The following is a 20,494-nucleotide window of genomic DNA, read 5'->3' as shown; positions in this document are numbered from 1 at the left end:
GGAAAAGTGTCAAAAATAAAGTGTAAGCACCCAACTTATATGTATATAACTCTTAAAGTAATACAACAAAATACAAACGTATGTGCACACATGTGTAGCAAATGAGTGTAGTATGACCCCAAAAGAAATGGGGATAATACTGGTATATATACCAAAAAAATTGATAAAATAAAAAGTGACGACCTGTAAATGTGTGCATAAAATCAATTGAAGACTGTATAAATGCTTATCCCAGTGACGAGAGAGACAAAACAAAAACCAATCAACATAAACATATAGAAGTATGTCTAATGAAGGTGATAAAGTCCATAATGAGACGTGCAAGATATCAGTCCCAATGTGCTACGGTATCAACCGAGATCCTGTGTTGTTGTGACCAAAAAGATGTTCCACCCTGTGAAGCTCCCACCACCTTGCGAAGTGCAGGCTTACCGGATGAATATGACCCAAGCAGACATACGCCTCAGGGGTCAACAAGAGCTTGTAATCTCGGCTAAAGTAGTCCCAAATTAGGTGTTCCAATCGTGCCACATGCGGTTCATACAGACGACTGGGTGTAATCACTGTTTTTCATATACATGGACAACTCCGACAACAGCTCAGGCATGGAAGATGAAGAAACAAAGCCAACATGGCATAATAACGTTTTTAAAAAAAAAGACCTTTAATAAAAATAGTTCAAACTCACATTTCCAAAATGATCAACAAAGCATATCAGAGGAAATAGGCAGTGGCGGAGTCCTCCCGACGCGTTTCGACCTACAGGTCATCATCTGGGGTGGGCTCCAACCACTGACACACTGCCTTATATAAGTACTTACACAATAAAGTGATACCATTCCCCCATGTGTTGCAATCATGCCCACTTCCGGTACACCCAAAATGGCGGACGGGCGTGCGTTCCACGCCTCCGTTTTTTGTGCGTTCCACCTATATGTCCAATGTATTAGATACAAGAGGCATAATTGAGGATGGTAACGGCCCCACTTCCGGTTATAGTAAGATGGCGGCCTGGCGTGCGTTCCACGCCTCAATAATAATGCGTTCCACCCATTCCTGACAATCCAAAGAGGAAAGAACCAAGGCCTGCTAATGTAATAATACAAATGCTGCCATAGGACCATGCGCCCAATGTAAACCTTCGTCCAATGGACTTGCAAAAGGCGTGTAAAACACGCCCGTCTCGCCATCCGGTCGCAACCCGGAACCGGAAGTGCGCATCCGCGATGGTACCGAAACCGGAAGTAAACAAACGTCACTTCCGGTACGGAACAGGCATGGGAACGAGGCCTGGGCATAGACTAAACATGTTACTTCCTCACTGGTAATACTAGAAAGGGTACAACAGCGACACATAATGGCCACAAATAGAATTGTCATAATAGTAAGGAGACAATGCCCAAAATATATCATTTTGTGAGTAATATTTATCACATAATTTAAAAATATTTTTAAATATAAATAAAATATCTTATTAAATAAAACAAAATAAAATTAATATGAAAATAATCATTAAGAACAAGCATCTACCAGTGGAGTAGACCTGCACATATACATATGTAATGCCAAACACCATATTGCAAATATCCAAAAAACATGTCTAAACTTTTAAGAATCATCAATGAAAGCATTAATGTCCCACTCCACATTCATACCGAGTGGGGAGTGGGACTGAAGTTCATAGATCCAATAAGTCTCCAACCTGGAGACCCCTCGTATGAGGGGCCCCCCTCTCCAAGGTGGAGTATATCTATCTATCGCAATGAATTGTGTGCCCCGTAAATCATTATTATGACATTCCCTATAGTGTCTTGGCACTGTGTGTTTAGACACCTTACTTCTAATCAGGGAAATATGTTCGCCTACCCTCGTGGAAAACGGTCTAGTAGTACGACCGACGTACTGCTTCCCACAAGGGCAGGTTATTAGATAGACTACATATCTGGTTTTGCAAGTGCAAAAAGATTTAATGGGATATCTTCTCCCTGTCACCGTGGATGTGAATTCCAAAATTTTCCGTTGTGTCAATGTATTGTGCTGACACACACTACATTTTTTACATGGAAAATAACCTACCAAGTTGTGAAAAAAAGTAGGCCGAATTGGAGGATTAATAATGTTGGGAGCTATTTTACTTTGTAATGTTGGAGCGCCTCTAAACAAGACGTTCGCTTTTTCAGGAAGATTTGGACCCAACACCGGGTCTTTTTTTAGGACCCCCCAATATTTACTGAAAATATTTTTTACTTGCCTATGTTGCATGTTAAAGGTGGTTATTAAAGACCACTTAAATTTATCGTTGTCCTTCCGGGGGGTTTTGACCTGTAGAAGAGTATCCCTGTTTATATGTAAGACCTCTTGTAGTTGTTTCTCTAGGGTGGGCGCATGGTATCCCTTATCCAAAAACTGTTGCTTTAGGTAATTCGCCTGATCTAGAAAGATACGGTCATCAGTACAATTACGGCGTAATCTAATGAATTGACTACGGGGGACAGAGGAAAGCCAGGTTTTATGGTGGCAGCTATCAATGGCAATATAGCTATTGCGATCGGTAGACTTGAAATGTGTTTTAAAGCTAAAACCCCCTGATGTGATTCCAATTTCCAGATCTAGGAATTGTATTTTATCAGTACTGGTCTGATAGGTTAGTGAAATCCCCCTATCGTTGGTGTTCAGACCTCTAAAAAATTCACAAAGTGTCTCAAGGGTGCCTCCCCATAGGAGGAGGATGTCGTCTATGTATCGGACCCACAAAATCAATGATGGGCTCCGTTGAGCATAGACGACATCCTCCCCCCATTTAGCCATGAAAAGATTGGCCAGGCTGGGTGCAAATTTGGCCCCCATGGCCACACCCCTTTGTTGTGAGTAGTACTGGCCATCAAACCAAAAGTAACTATGGCCAGTAGCAAATTCTAATAGTTCAATGATGTAATCACGTTGGCAGGGAACCAACGATTGTTCTCTATTCAGAAAACAACGCACCGCTTCGATTCCCTTCTCCTGTGGTATACAGGTGTATAGGGATGCAACATCTGCGGTAGCTATAATACATTGTCCATGAAACTGTATACCTTCCAATTTTTTGATGGTGTCGCCTGTATCCTGTATATAGGAAGGCATTTTCCTGACAAGTGGTTGGAGATAGAAATCTATATACCTACCTATACGTGCTGTAACGGAATTAATACCACTCACAATTGGTCTACCGGGGGGGCCGTCAGACTTTTATGGATTTTAGGCAGATAGTAAATAGTGGGTATTCTGGGGGATATCGGGGCCAAAAATGCTCTTTCCTTTTTGTTTAAAATTTTCTGTTCAAAGCCTTTATCAATAAGGGTTTTTTAACCAAACATGTATTGCAAATTACCCAACAATCCCACTATCGTTTACAAGAAACAATTAAAAACCCTTATTGATAAAGGCTTTGAACAGAAAATTTTAAACAAAAAGGAAAGAGCATTTTTGGCCCCGATATCCCCCAGAATACCCACTATTTACTATCTGCCTAAAATCCATAAAAGTCTGACGGCCCCCCCCCGGTAGACCAATTGTGAGTGGTATTAATTCCGTTACAGCACGTATAGGTAGGTATATAGATTTCTATCTCCAACCACTTGTCAGGAAAATGCCTTCCTATATACAGGATACAGGCGACACCATCAAAAAATTGGAAGGTATACAGTTTCATGGACAATGTATTATAGCTACCGCAGATGTTGCATCCCTATACACCTGTATACCACAGGAGAAGGGAATCGAAGCGGTGCGTTGTTTTCTGAATAGAAAACAATCGTTGGTTCCCTGCCAACGTGATTACATCATTGAACTATTAGAATTTGCTACTGGCCATAGTTACTTTTGGTTTGATGGCCAGTACTACTCACAACAAAGGGGTGTGGCCATGGGGGCCAAATTTGCACCCAGCCTGGCCAATCTTTTCATGGCTAAATGGGAGGAGGATGTCGTCTATGCTCAACGGAGCCCATCATTGATTTTGTGGGTCCGATACATAGACGACATCCTCCTCCTATGGGGAGGCACCCTTGAGACACTTTGTGAATTTTTTAGAGGTCTGAACACCAACGATATGGGGATTTCACTAACCTATCAGACCAGTACTGATAAAATACAATTCCTAGATCTGGAAATTGGAATCACATCAGGGGGTTTTAGCTTTAAAACACATTTCAAGTCTACCGATCGCAATAGCTATATTGCCATTGATAGCTGCCACCATAAAACCTGGCTTTCCTCTGTCCCCCGTAGTCAATTCATTAGATTACGCCGTAATTGTACTGATGACCGTATCTTTCTAGATCAGGCGAATTACCTAAAGCAACAGTTTTTGGATAAGGGATACCATGCGCCCACCCTAGAGAAACAACTACAAGAGGTCTTACATATAAACAGGGATACTCTTCTACAGGTCAAAACCCCCCGGAAGGACAACGATAAATTTAAGTGGTCTTTAATAACCACCTTTAACATGCAACATAGGCAAGTAAAAAATATTTTCAGTAAATATTGCGGGGTCCTAAAAAAAGACCCGGTGTTGGGTCCAAATCTTCCTGAAAAAGCGAACGTCTTGTTTAGAGGCGCTCCAACATTACAAAGTAAAATAGCTCCCAACATTATTAATCCTCCAATTCGGCCTACTTTTTTTCACAACTTGGTAGGTTATTTTCCATGTAAAAAATGTAGTGTGTGTCAGCACAATACATTGACACAACGGAAAATTTTGGAATTCACATCCACGGTGACAGGGAGAAGATATCCCATTAAATCTTTTTGCACTTGCAAAACCAGATATGTAGTCTATCTAATAACCTGCCCTTGTGGGAAGCAGTACGTCGGTCGTACTACTAGACCGTTTTCCACGAGGGTAGGCGAACATATTTCCCTGATTAGAAGTAAGGTGTCTAAACACACAGTGCCAAGACACTATAGGGAATGTCATAATAATGATTTACGGGGCACACAATTCATTGCGATAGATAGATATACTCCACCTTGGAGAGGGGGGCCCCTCATACGAGGGGTCTCCAGGTTGGAGACTTATTGGACCTATGAACTTCAGTCCCACTCCCCACTCGGTATGAATGTGGAGTGGGACATTAATGCTTTCATTGATGATTCTTAAAAGTTTAGACATGTTTTTTGGATATTTGCAATATGGTGTTTGGCATTACATATGTATATGTGCAGGTCTACTCCACTGGTAGATGCTTGTTCTTAATGATTATTTTCATATTAATTTTATTTTATTTTATTTAATAAGATATTTTATTTATATTTAAAAATATTTTTAAATTATGTGATAAATATTACTCACAAAATGATATATTTTGGGCATTGTCTCCTTACTATTATGACAATTCTATTTGTGGCCATTATGTGTCGCTGTTGTACCCTTTCTAGTATTACCAGTGAGGAAGTAACATGTTTAGTCTATGCCCAGGCCTCGTTCCCATGCCTGTTCCGTACCGGAAGTGACGTTTGTTTACTTCCGGTTTCGGTACCATCGCGGATGCGCACTTCCGGTTCCGGGTTGCGACCGGATGGCGAGACGGGCGTGTTTTACACGCCTTTTGCAAGTCCATTGGACGAAGGTTTACATTGGGCGCATGGTCCTATGGCAGCATTTGTATTATTACATTAGCAGGCCTTGGTTCTTTCCTCTTTGGATTGTCAGGAATGGGTGGAACGCATTATTATTGAGGCGTGGAACGCACGCCAGGCCGCCATCTTACTATAACCGGAAGTGGGGCCGTTACCATCCTCAATTATGCCTCTTGTATCTAATACATTGGACATATAGGTGGAACGCACAAAAAACGGAGGCGTGGAACGCACGCCCGTCCGCCATTTTGGGTGTACCGGAAGTGGGCATGATTGCAACACATGGGGGAATGGTATCACTTTATTGTGTAAGTACTTATATAAGGCAGTGTGTCAGTGGTTGGAGCCCACCCCAGATGATGACCTGTAGGTCGAAACGCGTCGGGAGGACTCCGCCACTGCCTATTTCCTCTGATATGCTTTGTTGATCATTTTGGAAATGTGAGTTTGAACTATTTTTATTAAAGGTCTTTTTTTTTAAAAACGTTATTATGCCATGTTGGCTTTGTTTCTTCATCTTCCATGCCTGAGCTGTTGTCGGAGTTGTCCATGTATATGAAAAACAGTGATTACACCCAGTCGTCTGTATGAACCGCATGTGGCACGATTGGAACACCTAATTTGGGACTACTTTAGCCGAGATTACAAGCTCTTGTTGACCCCTGAGGCGTATGTCTGCTTGGGTCATATTCATCCGGTAAGCCTGCACTTCGCAAGGTGGTGGGAGCTTCACAGGGTGGAACATCTTTTTGGTCACAACAACACAGGATCTCGGTTGATACCGTAGCACATTGGGACTGATATCTTGCACGTCTCATTATGGACTTTATCACCTTCATTAGTCATACTTCTATATGTTTATGTTGATTGGTTTTTGTTTTGTCTCTCTCGTCACTGGGATAAGCATTTATACAGTCTTCAATTGATTTTATGCACACATTTACAGGTCGTCACTTTTTATTTTATCAATCTTTTTGGTATATATACCAGTATTATCCCCATTTCTTTTGGGGTCATACTACACTCATTTGCTACACATGTGTGCACATACGTTTGTATTTTGTTGTATTACTTTAAGAGTTATATACATATAAGTTGGGCGCTTACACTTTATTTTTGACATTTTGAGCTAGACCCACTGCCAGCATGTCAGAAAAGCTGTTCAGGAGCTGTGCCATGTCAGGGGAGTGAATAGTCTGCATGGTAGGGGCCTGTGGGGAAGCTGGGATACTGCCAGGTGTATTGCTGAGGGGGGAATAAGGCATCCCGGCCTGCAGTCTGCCCAGGAGAGATTCAGTGGATGCCGGGGAGGAGAAGGGATGCTGGCAACTACTCACGGGAGGAAGAGGAGTCAGAGGAGGGTCCGTATCGATGGGGTCTGTAGCAGTATTGCCGCGTGGGTTCGGCGCGGCCGCCATCTTGGAAGGCTCTGGGGGAACCAGGCCAAAGTTGAGATGCCGGTTAACGTCCCTCTTAGGAAGCCCCTGCAACATGCGGGAGGTGTCTCTGCCGTGTCCGGAGTGCGTGGGTGGTCTCGCTGTCGAAATCTGCTAACGATTGCTCGGTCTGGATGCCTTAGACGGCCGGAGCGGAGCTCACGGTTAGCGTGGCGATCCGGAAGTCCCGCGCATGCGCACTCCCAAAAGTGCTAATTTTAAAGGCTTATATCCAAGTTATTGTTGTAAAAAGTGTTTGGGGACCTGGGTCCTGCCCCAGGGGACATGTATCAACGCAAAAAAGTTTTAAAAGCTGCCGTTTTTTCGGGAGCAGTGATTTTAATAATGCTTAAAGTGAAACAATAAAAATGAAATATTCCTTTAAATATCGTGCCTGGGGGGCGTCTATAGAATGCCTGTAAAGTGGCGCAGTTTTCCCGTGTTTAGAACAGTACCACAGCAAAATTACATTTCTAAAGGAAAAAAAGTAATTTAAAACTGATCACGGCTGTAATGAATTGTCGCTTCTTGGCAATATAGATAAAAATCACTGAATAAAATGGCATGGAACCCCAAACCAAAAATGCAAAAGAATTGCGTGGTGGTCCCCCAAAATCCATACCAGGCCCTTCAGGTCTGGTATGGATATTAAGGGGAACTCTGCGCCAAATTTAAAAAAAATGGCACAGGGGTCCCACCCAAAATCCATACCAGATGGATTTTAAGGGGAACCCTGCGCCAAAAAATTGGTGTAGGGGTCCCCCCCAAAATCCCCACCAGACCCTTATCCAAGCATGCAACCTGGCAGGCCGCAGGAAAAGAGGGGGATGAGAATACGCCCCCCCCCTCCTGAACTGTACCAGGCCACATGCCCTCAACATGGGGAGGGTGCTTTGGAGTATCCCCCCAAGCACCTTGTCCCCATGTTGATGGGTCAGGAAGGGTGTAAACTCTTCTGGGGCTGAAGTTGTTAAATTACCTTTTTCCTTTAGAAATTTCATTTTGCTGTGGTATTGTTCAAAACATGGGAAAACTGTGCCACTTTACAGGCATACTATAGGCACCCCCCAGGCACGATATTTAAAGGAATATTTCATTTTTATTGTTTCACTTGAAGCATTATTAAATAAAAAAACATCAGTTTTTAAAACTTGATACATGTCCCCTTTTTATGAAAATAACTTGCATATAAGCCTTTAAAATTAGCACTTTTTATTTTTCATGTTAGTGTCCCAAAGACTTTAACGGTGTTACGGCAGCTTTAGAATTTGCCCCAAACACCGCATATTCTTCGATGTTCGCCGAACATCCGAACAACCAAAATTCCATTCACCCATGCCTACAGAGGAGACATTAGGGTCTATTAGACCCCCTACTATCTCCATAAAGAGTGTTACCTGCTTAACCACTTTCAGACCGGACCATTTTGCTGGTAAATGACCAGAGGTCTTTTTACACTTTGGCACTGCGCTGCTTTAACTGGTAATTGCGCGGTCATGCAATGTTGTACCCAAACAAAATTTGCGTCCTTTTCTTCCCACAAATAGAGCTTTCTTTTGATGGTATTTGATTGCCTCTGCGATTTTAATTTTTTGCGATATAAACGTAAAAAGACCGCAAATTTTGAAAAAAAATGATATTTTCTACTTTTTGTTATTAGAAAAATCCAATAAACTCAATTTTAGTCATACATTTAGGCCAAAATGTATTCAGCCACATGTCTTTGGTAAAAAAAAAGTCAATAACTGTATATTTATTGGTTTGCGCAAAAGTTGTCACATCTACAAACTAAGGTACATTTTCTGGAATTTACGCAGCTTTTAGTTTATGACTGCCTATCTCATTTCTTGAGGTGCTAAAATGGCAGGGCAGTACAAAACCCCCCCAAATGACCCCATTTTGGAAAGTAGACACCCTAAGGAAATTGATAAGAGGCATGTTGAGCCCATTGAATATTTTATTTTTTTGCCGCAAGCGATTGAATAATGACAAAAAAAAAAATTTTTTTTTTTTTTTACACAAAGTTGTCACTAAATGATATATTGCTCACACATGCCATGGTTATATGTGGAATTTTACCCCAAAATACATTCTGCTGCTTCTCCTGAGTACGGGGATACCACATGTGGTCGACTTTTTGGAAGCCTAGCCGCGTACGGGGCCCCGAAAGCCAAGCACCGCCTTCAGGATTTCTAAGGGCATACATATGTCATTTTACTCCTCACTACCTATCACAGTTTTGAAGGCCATAAAATGCCAAGATGGCACAAAACCCCCACAAATGACCCCATTTTAGAAAGTAGACACCCCAAGCTATTTGCTGAGAGGCATGTTGAGTCCATGGAATAATTTATATTTTGCCACAAGTTGCGGGAAAATGACAAACTTTATAAATTTTTCACAAAGTTGTCACTAAATGATATATTGCTCACACATGCCATGGGCATATGTGAAATGACACCCCAAAATAAATTCTGCTGCTTCTCCTGAGTACGGGGATACCACATGTGTGGGATTTTTTGGGAGCCTTGCCGCGTACGGGGCCCCGAAAACCAAGCACCGCCTTCAGGCTTTCTAAGGGCGTAAATTTTTAATTTCACGCCTCACTACCTATTACAGTTTTGAAGGCCATAAAATGCCAAGATGGCACAAAACCCCCACAAATGACCCCATTTTAGAAAGTAGACACCCCAAGCTATTTGGTGAGAGGCATGTTGAGTCCATGGAATATTTTATATTTTGCCGCAAGTTGCGGGAAAATTACAAACTTTTTTTATTTTTTTATTTTTTTTCACAAAGTTGTCACTAAATGATATATTGCTCACGCATGCCATGGGCATATGTGAAATGACACCCCAAAATAAATTCTGCTGCTTCTCCTGAGTACGGGGATACCACATATGTTGGACTTTTTGGGAGCCTAGCTGCGTACGGGGCCCCAAAAGCCAAGAACCGCCTTCAGGCTTTCTAAGGGCGTAAATCTTTGATTTCACGCCTCACTACCTATTACAGTTTTGAAGGCCATAAAATGCCAAGATTGCACAAAACCCCCACAAATGACCCCATTTTAGAAAGTAGACACCCCAAGCTATTTGCTGAGAGGCATGTTGAGTCCATGGAATATTTTATATTTTGCCGCAAGTTGCGGGAAAATTACAAACTTTTATTTTTTTATTTTTTTTTTCACAAAGTTGTCACTAAATGATATATTGCTCACGCATGCCATGGGCATATGTAAAATGACACACCAAAATAAATTCTGCTGCTTCTCCTGAGTACGGGGATACCACATGTGTGGGATTTTTGGGGAGCCTAGCTGCGTACGGGGCCCCGAAAGCCAAGAACCGCCTTCAGGCTTTCTAAGGGCGTACATTTTTGATTTCACGCCTCACTACCTATTACAGTTTTGAAGGCCATAAAATGCCAAGATGGCACAAAACCCCCACAAATGACCCCATTTTAGAAAGTAGACACCCCAAGCTATTTGCTGAGAGGCATGTTGAGTCCATGGAATATTTTATATTTTGCCACAAGTTGCGGGAAAATTACAAACTTTTATTTTTTTTTATTTTTTTTTCACAAAGTTGTCACTAAATGATATATTGCTCACACATGCCAGGGACATATGTGAAATGACACCCCAAAATAAATTCTGCTGCTTCTCCTGAGTACGGGGATACCACATGTGTGGGACTTTTTGGGAGCCTAGTCGCGTACGGGGCCCCGAAAACCAAGAACCGCCTTCAGGATTTCTAAGGGTGTAAATTTTTGATTTTACACCTCACTACCTATCACAGTTTTGAAGGCCATAAAATGCCAAAATAGCACAAAACCCCCCAAAATGACCCCATTTTGGAAAGTAGACACCCCAAGCTATTTGCCGAGAGGCATGGTGAGTATTTTGCAGCTCTCATTTGTTTTTGAAAATGAAGAAAAAAAAAAATAATGTATATTTTTTTTCTTTTTTTCAATTTTCAAAACTTTGTGACAAAAATGAAGGTCTGCAAAATACTAACCATACCTCTCGGCAAATAGCTTGGGGTGTCTCCTTTCCAAAATGGGGTCACTTGGGGGGATTTTGTGCTATCTGGGCATTCCATGGCCTCCGAAACTGTGATAGGCAGTGAGGAATGAAATCTAAAATTTACACCCTTAGAAATCCTGAAGGTGGTGCTTGGATTTTGGGGTACCGCACGCGGCTAGGCTCCCAAAAGGTCTCACACTTGTGGTATCCCCGTACTCAGGAGAAGCAACAGAATGTATTTTGGGGTGTAATTTTACATATAACCATGGCATGTTTGAGCAATATATCATTTACTGACAACTTTGTGCAAAAAAAAAAAAAAAAAAAATAATAATGTATTTTTTCCACAACTTTTGTCAAAATATAAAATATTCCATGGACTCGACCTGCCTCTCAGCAAATAGCTTGGGGTGTCTACTTTCTAAAATGGGGTCATTTGGGGAGGTTTTGAACTGTCCTGGCATTTTATGCACAACATTTAGAAGCTTATGTCACACATCACCCACTCTTCTAACCACTTGAAGAAAAAGCCCTTTCTGACACTTTTTGTTTACATGAAAAAATATTTTTTTTGCAAGAAAATTACTTTGAACCCCCAAACATGAAGTGTTTTTTTAAAGCAAAAGCCCTACCGATTAAAATGGTGGGTGTTTCATTTTTTTTTTTCACACGGTATTTGCGCAGCGATTTTTCAAACGCATTTTTTGGGGAAAAAACACACTTTTTTTTATTTTAATGCACTAAAAATCACTATATTGCCCAAATGTTTGATGAAATAAAAAATATGATCTTAGGCCGAGTACATGGATACCAAACATGACATGCTTTAAAATTGCGCAGAAACGTGCAGCAGCGACAAACTACGTACATTTTTAAAAGCCTTTAAATGCCTTTACAGGTGACCACTTTAGATTTACGGAGGAGGTCTACTGCTAAAATTAGTACCCTCGATCTGACCTTCGTGGTGATACCTCACATGCATGGTGCAATTGCTGTTTACATATGCCACCAGACCAACGCTTGCGTTCCGCGTTGCGCCTTAGCAGGGGGGGACAGGGGTGTTTTTTTTTTATTTATTTTTTTTTATTATTTATTTTGCTTTTTTTATTTTTTTTTAAACTGTTCCTTTCATTTATATATATTTTTTTATGATTTTTATTGTTATCTCAGGGAATGTAAATATCCCCTATGATTGCAATAGGTAGTGACAGGTACTCTTTTTAAAAAAAATTAGGGTCTATCAGACCCTAGATCTCTCCTCTGTCCTCAAAGCATCTGACCACACCAAGATCGGTGTGATAAAATGCTTTCCCAATTTCCCAATGGCGCTGTTTACATCCCGCAAAATCTAAGTCATGAAATGTTCGTAGCTTCCGGTGTCTTAGGCCATAGAGATGATTGGAGCCATTCTGATCTCTGATCAGCTCTATGGTCAGCTGGCGGAACCACCGGCTGCATTCTCAGGTTTCCTGTTGGGACAGGAGAGCCTGAGAAAACCATGGAAGATGGTGCGGGGGGGGGGGGACATTCCCTCCCACTGCTTGTAAAAGTAGTCTAGAGGCTAATTAGCCACTAGGATTGCTTTTACATAAAAGCCGACCGCTGGCTGAAAAGAATGATACCAAGATGATACCTAAACCTGCAGGCATCATTCTGGTATAAGCACTCAAAGTCCCGCAACATACCAGTATGTTGCTGGAACTGGTTGGGCATATATTGTAATTTTTTTTTCATGCAGCCTGTGGGCTGAACGAAAAAAAAATATTGATCGGTGGGTATGCCCACCATTAGATACCACCCTTCATCCACCCACTTTCTAATGGTGGGCATACATGCACCATTTATATATGCCGAAGCATGGGGGCATCCTCCCGCAAAAGGTAGGAGCAGATCGCTCCTCCACCCCTTATGCCCCCATGCTTCGGCATATATGCTCTTTTTTAACTGTGGTGGTGAAATCACCCCCGACAGTGCTGGAATCGCGGCTTTATGTATCATGGGAGCAAACGCTGTTGCTGTCAAGATAAATAAATCCGCTCTGCAGCAGAATGGCGTACCTGCTAAGCAAATGATGGTTAACAATAAAACAAAGTAACATTACAGTATAACAGTAGGACTTACCATACCTGCAAAGCAAATACAAAAAAAATCGCAAAAAATAACACATTTAACACAATCTGTGCCTAAAATATATATATGCCGAAGCATGGGGGCATCCTCCCGCAAAAAAGTTATGCCGCGTACATACATTCAAACTTTTCCACGGGCAAGCCCTCCGTCGGAATTTTGACTGTATGTACGCGGCATTAGGAGCAAAATCGCTCCTCCACCCCTTATGCCCCCATGCTTCGGCATATATGCTCTTTTTTAACTGTGGTGGTGAAATCACCTCCGACAGCGCTGGAGTCGTGGCTTTACATATCGTGGGAGCAAACGCTGTTGCTGTCAAGATAAATAAATCCACGCTACAGCTGAATGGCGTACCTGAAAACAAAAAATGGTTAACAATAAAACATTGCAGAATAGAATACAGTACAAAGGAGCAGAACAATAGAGAGAGAATAGAGAGAGAGAGAACAATAAAACGACAACTATTTTTGGTTTTTTTATTTTATATTTTTTTTGTTTTTTTTTTTTTTTACTTTTTTTGTTTTTTTAACACTTTTTTTTTTTTTTTTAACACTTTTTCTGTTGTAACGGTTCCAGCGGTTTGGGTCTCTCAAAATGCAATGGCATCTTGGGAGACCCTGTGAACGTGTGCCTAGCCTGTGCAATGCTGTACCCTACGCTAATACTCAACTAGTGAATGGTAGCGTTCAAAACACTCACCCTGACAAAGACCAGGCTGGTCAGGACAGCGGGGACAATAAGAACGGGTGTCACGCCTAAATCCGCGCTTTCTGCAGACACGACATTTTCTTTGGGGGGCTCGTTGGGTAGGGGTACTCGGGATGACATAAGAATAATGCCTCTCATGCAGCCGGCTTACTGCATCTGGTAGGGGAAGGTGAGGTGGAGCACCGCCTGGATACAGAAGGGCTCTGACGATATCCTCCTGGAATTTGAGGAAGGATCCAGTCCGTCCTGAAGCTTTGTGTAGTACATAAGCATTCAGTATAGCCAATTGGAATAAATAAACAGACACTTTTTTGTACCAGCGTCTGGACTTACGGGCAACTAGATACGGCGCCAACAACTGGTCATTGAGGTCCACCCCTCCCATGTTAAGGTTATATTTGTGGACACAGAGGGGTTTCTCCACAATACCAGTCGCCGTAGGAATTTGGACCGTCGTGTCTGCATGAAGGGAGGTAAGAACGAAAACATTCTTATTATCCCTCCACTTCATAGCGAGCAAATTATTACTGCGCAAGCAGGCTCTCTCCCCCAGCCTAAGACGGGACTCTACAAGCCGCTGGGGAAAGCCCCGGCGATTAGGTCGCACGGTGCCACATGCTCCAATCTGCTGATCAAACAAGTGACTAAACAGTGGCACGCTTGTGTAATAATTGTCCACGTACAAGTGGTACCCCTTTCCGAATAAGGGTGACACCATGTCCCACACTATCTTGCCAGCGCTTCCTATGTAGTCAGGGCAGTTCTCCGGCTCTACGTGACTATCTCTTCCCTCATAAACCATGAAACTACGTGTATAGCCTGTGGCCCTGTCACAGAGCTTATACATCTTGACCCCGTATCTGGAACGCTTGTTGGGGACGTATTGTTTGAATGACAAGCGACCAGAAAACTTAATCAGGGACTCATCAACGCAGACAACTTGATCGGGAGTAAACAAGTCTGCAAAACGTTGGTTGAAGTGGTTTATGAGGGGCCGAATTTTGTAGAGCCGATCGTACTCAGGGTCTCCACGAGGACGACAGAGTTCATTGTCGCTGAAGTGCATGAACCGCAAAATCATCTCGTATCGTGCCCTGGACATGGAAGCAGAGAACACGCGCATATGGTGAATTGGGTCAGTGGACCAATATGACCGCAACTCACTCTTTTTGGTTATGCCCATGTTGAGGGAGAGGCCCAGAAAGATTTTAAATTCGGAAACCGTAACTGGTTTCCATTGTTTGGCAAGGGCGGACTGGGGAATAGTGGCGATGTGTTGAGCAGCGTACAAATTGGTTTGGTCCACAATAGATCTAAAGAGATCTTCGGTGAAAAACAGTGAGTAAAAGTCAAGTGTCGTAAAATCAACTGTTTCCACCTTAATGCCAGGTTGGCCAGTGAATGGGGGAAGTACGGGTTCTGCAGAAGTGGTGGGCACCCAAATAGGATTGGCGAATTCTGCAGGAAGGGCACTATGGGTACGACGGGCCTGTCTTTGTCTTCTTGGTGGCAGCGGGACACTACTTGTGCTTGCCACCTCGCCAGCTTGAACTGCACTTAATGGACTCGCCACGTCACCACGTGTTACTGCAGTGCTGGATGTAGGTCCAGGGTGTACTAGGCCGCTGGTGCTTGCCAGTTCACCAGAAGGATGAGCGGCTCTAGTACGTCTCTGCTCCATACGAGTGGCCTGCGGTTTATGCACCTCAACAACAGAATACATTCGGGATCGGGCACACCTGTCCCTAACAGAGGCCTCATCTCCGTCGTCAGAGCTATCTGTCATGGAGCCGCTGTCCTCTACATGATCGTATTCTGAGCCTGAATCTGACAGATGAGTGACGTCCTCTTCACTATCTGTCATGCTCAGAAACGTGTAGGCCTCTTCACTAGTGTACCTTCGCTTTGCCATTTTGGGCTCTAAATTTAGGGGTACACTAGTGAGACTCACAGGTAAAAAAGCACCTAGCCTGTCAGCGACTGTTTCAAAACGCTACAAAAAAAACTGTTAGCGATCGCAGGGATCAAGCCTGACTCTGCGAACGCTGCAGTTATGTGTGTTGTGTTTTGTAAGTGACAGTGATCGATCGATACTGCACTTGGGTGGGCTGGGCTGGGCTTGGCGGAGGGGCTAAACGCAGGTGCTAGCGGGTATCTGGGCTGATCCCGCTAACAATGCGTTTTGGGAAACCTAAAATGCAGGCAATGCTAATATAGATTTGATCAGATACTATATTACTAAGGGAGGTGTATGCTTTGCACGTGGGTGTTAGCGGTACTGGCACTAACCTGACGCTGGGGCGACGCAGGCCTTATCTGACCCTCAAACTTATATCACCCGCCGGGTGATCAGGGGGTTAAACCTTTATTAGGTAATAAATGGCGGGTGCCCTGAAACAAAAAAAAAATAACTAACCAACCAGCGTCACCTGTAACAGTTATATGGTGATCACTGGTGAAAGGGTTAACTGGGGGGCAATCAGGGGGCTATGCGGTAGTATATGGGGGTCCCTGACGCTATAAAAAGCTGCGGCGAACCCAAATACTTACCTGCCTAACTAGCGTCACCTGTGACACTAATACAGCGATCAGAAAAAAATCGCTTATTAGTGACACTGGCGACGGGGGGTGATCACGGGGTTAAACCTTTATTGGGGGGGTTAGGGGGGCACCCTAGAGCTAAAGGGGGCTAACCCTAACGAAGACTTTCTATTCGTCGGGAGCGATCGCGAGGGGGTGGCCATGAATGAATGGCCGCCCCCTCATCCCGGATCGGTCCCGAACGAATACCGACCGCCGCAGGCACCGGGCGGGGGCCCGATCGGGCCCCCGACCCGGGGCAAGGCAGGGACGTACATGTACGCCAATATGCCTGCCCGTGCCATGCTGTCGACGTACATCGTCGTGCGGCGGTCGGGAACTGGTTAATGCTATCACATAGGGGTTTATTAACCTCTTGTGATAGCAATAAAGTAAATATAAATATAAAAAAAAGTAAAAGATTTTTTTTTTATAATAAAATAATATATATATATATATATATATATATATATATATATATATATATATATATATATATATATATATATATATATATATATATATATATATATATATGTAGAAGACCCCCTTGCCCCACACACCTACGCAAACACAAGTTCAGGATGTGTAAGCGCATGTAAACCGCAGTCGCACCATACGTGTGACATATTGCCGTGAACGTCAGAGTGAGAACAATAATTCTAGCACAAGAGCTACTCTAAACTTATGAGCCAATATCACAGGCACACGCAATTTTAAGACATGGAATGTTTGGTACCTATTTACTCAATGCAACCTCATCTTTTATATTTTGACCACAAATGGGTATTATATGGGCTGGTTGAACTAAATTTTGAACTAAAATTAATTTTATTATGTTTTTTCCTGAAAACGTGTGCTTATCAAACAGTTGCACAAATATCATGTAAAACAAAAATTTTCAACTATCACTTTTTTTATTCTGCAGGGCCTCTGCTTTCAGAAAATATATAATGTTCTGGGGGTTTCATTAATTTTATTGCCAAAAATTACGATTTTAATATGTATGCGGAAAATATAAAAAAATTACTCTGGAGCCGAACTGGTTAATATTTCATATTTATCAGGCTATATAAGTTAATGTTACTTTTTTTTTTAGCTCTAAACATAAATAATAGAAAATGCAAACATTTTAAATGTTAGGATACATATGCTTTTACATTAGCATTAGTGCTTTATCTATGTGATGCCAGGAAAAACATCTCCTTAAATTAGAACCATTTAGCAACACTAAGTGATTGTCAGATATGCTAATCTAAAGTTTATATGCCTCCAAACTGTATAATTAAATCCTGAATGCCAGGAGCATGTTCTCAAAATATGTTTTATTTGCTGGGGGTTGGCAAAGATCTGTAGTTAAATCATGGCACTGCCAGGTATATTAGTGTAAGGCTGAATTGGGAAATTAAGAAAGCTTGTCTGAGCACATACAGTATCAAGACTGTCATACTCAAGAAACCACTTCCAAGATATGGCTAATGTTTGTTGGCTCAGGTCAGTGAACATACATATAAGAAAAATCAAATCAAAAGTAAATAGGAAAGGGTGACATCTAGTGAATCCAATCAGAATTTGTAGAAGGCTAAGTTCCATTTAATTAACTTTTTCATGAAGAAAATCCCTTAACCGAGGACTCCCATTTACATTGGGTATAGAAAAGAATCAACCCGCCCCAGCTAAATTGATCACGTTTGGTTGCTTTGCAGCCTGAAACAAAGACAGACACAGTTTTAATTTTATCCAGCTGTATTTACTTGGTGCAACTTATAACATCCAAGTGAAAGATGTAACACCAACATGTCAGATAAAAATATAAAAAATTCAAAAACGAAATTGCTGGGTTGGAAAAAGGATCACCCCCTCATGTCAGTATTTTGTCAGGATCACCCCCTCATGTCAGTATTTTTTTGAACCACCTTTTTCTTTAATTACAGTGTTTAGTCTGTTGGGATATGTCATTGTTAACTTAGCACATCTAGACTGTGCCTACTCTTCTTTGCAGGCCTGCTCAAGTTCAGTTAAATTTGACTGATTTCACAGATTTCCAATGGGGTTTAAGTCTGGGCCCTTACTAGGCCATCAAGGACTTTAAACCTTTTCTTCTTCAACCACTGTGTGGTCATTTTTGCTGCATGCTTTGGGTCATTGCCATGTTGGAAGGTAAACCTGATTCCCATTGACAACTTTCTGGTAGAGGGGAGCACATTTTCCTCAAGAATGTGATGGTATTTTGCCTCATCCATTTTTCCTTCTATCCTGACAAGTGCTCCAGTCCCTGCTGCAGAGAAACACCACCATACCAGGATAGTACCACCTCCCTCCATGCTTTACTGTAGGAATAGTGTTATTTGGATGGTGAGGTCTATTGGATTTCCGCCAGACATATTGTTTGGTGTTGAGGCCAAATCAGTCAGTTTTAGTCTCATCTGACCATAACACCTTTTTCCATGTGGCCTCAGAATCTGCAATGTGCATTTTGGCAAAGGTCAGTTGTGACTGAAAGTGGCCTTTCTTGAGGAGTGTTTTTTCTTGCATCCCTTCCACACAAGCCACAATTGTGGAGAATTTGTGATATTGTTATCACTTGCACACAATGACCTCTCTTTGTCATAAATTCCTGCAACTGCTTCAGAGCTGCTGTAGAACTCGTGGTAGCCTATCTGACCAGTTTCCTCCTGGCTCTTCCAGTTTGGAACAACATCCTAATCCAGGTAGGATTTAACACACAAGTTTAACACAAGTTTAACACATAATCACCTGTGTCCAATCACAGCCGGTCACATTTGTCAACATTAGAGGTGTGTGCCTAATGCCTGCCCCCGGGGGCATGCACCACGTTGATTGGGGATGGCGTGTGTCCCTTGGACATAGCCCATCCCCGATCAAGGTAAACAGCCAATGAAATACCACAGATTGGATTACTTTTTTGTGAATAAAATCGGTCTGATGATGACTCCTTCAACAGATATAAGCAGATTTTTATGGACAGATCATGCCCCGATATATTTGGAACTTAAGATACTAGGGGGATGTGGAGACTGAATGATAACTTAATTAAAGATAAAAAATTTAAAAAAGATATACAGCGTGAAATAAGGGAATTTTTGTTAATTCATGATAGGGATGAGACCTCACCCCCCACACAATAGGAAACATTAAAATGTGTGCTGTGGGGACTATTTGTCAAGCATGGATCAAGAATAAAAAGAGAAAAAGTACAAAAGAAATCTCAACTGATGCCAGAAATTGAGAACTTAGAAAATAAACATAAACAGAGTATGAATTCATACGATAGAATAATTTTAAAAGACAAACAAATTGAGTTACAATTTATGCTTGATGAAGAGTCCCTTCGGATAAGGGATAAAAACTGAGTACAGTGGTATTAATATGGAAATAAAACTGGAAAGATATTAGCCAAAAAACTAAAAACACAGCAACCCATGACCTCTATAGCAAAAATTTTAAAAATAAAGGGGGATTTGACCCATGATCCAATAGAAATATCGAAAACCTTCAAGGCCTATTACTCTAAATTATATAAAATATATATACAACAAGAATATAAGGAGAAGGAAAAGAGGGATGAGATTAGAAAATATATAAAGGAAACAGCTATACCCAGGTTCCCTAGAGAAGTAATAGAGGACATGGAAGAAGAAATCTCAATAGAGGAGATCCAACAAGCGATTTCTGAAATGGGCCTGGGGAAAAGCCCAGGACCAGATAGCTATACTGCCAGATTTTATAAAGCATTCCAAGATTTAATTATACCTATTCTCAAAAAAAATATAACTCTATATCTAAAACACAAACTTTTGTACCACAAAGTACAGAAGCACATATTATACTAATTCCAAAACCAGAGAAAGACCATGCATTATGTAAGAATTATCGACCAATTTCCTTGACTAATATAGATATAATATTATATTCAAAAATGATTTCTAACAGATTAACACTGATCTTACCCAGGCATATAAAACTAGATCAG

Source organism: Lithobates pipiens, unplaced genomic scaffold (genome assembly GCF_037356315.1).
Source record: "Lithobates pipiens isolate NorthernLeopardFrog02 unplaced genomic scaffold, aLitPip1_a1.2 Scaffold_8, whole genome shotgun sequence".
Taxonomy (NCBI): Eukaryota; Metazoa; Chordata; class Amphibia; order Anura; family Ranidae; genus Lithobates; species Lithobates pipiens.
Note: the sequence above shows the minus strand (reverse complement) of the source record.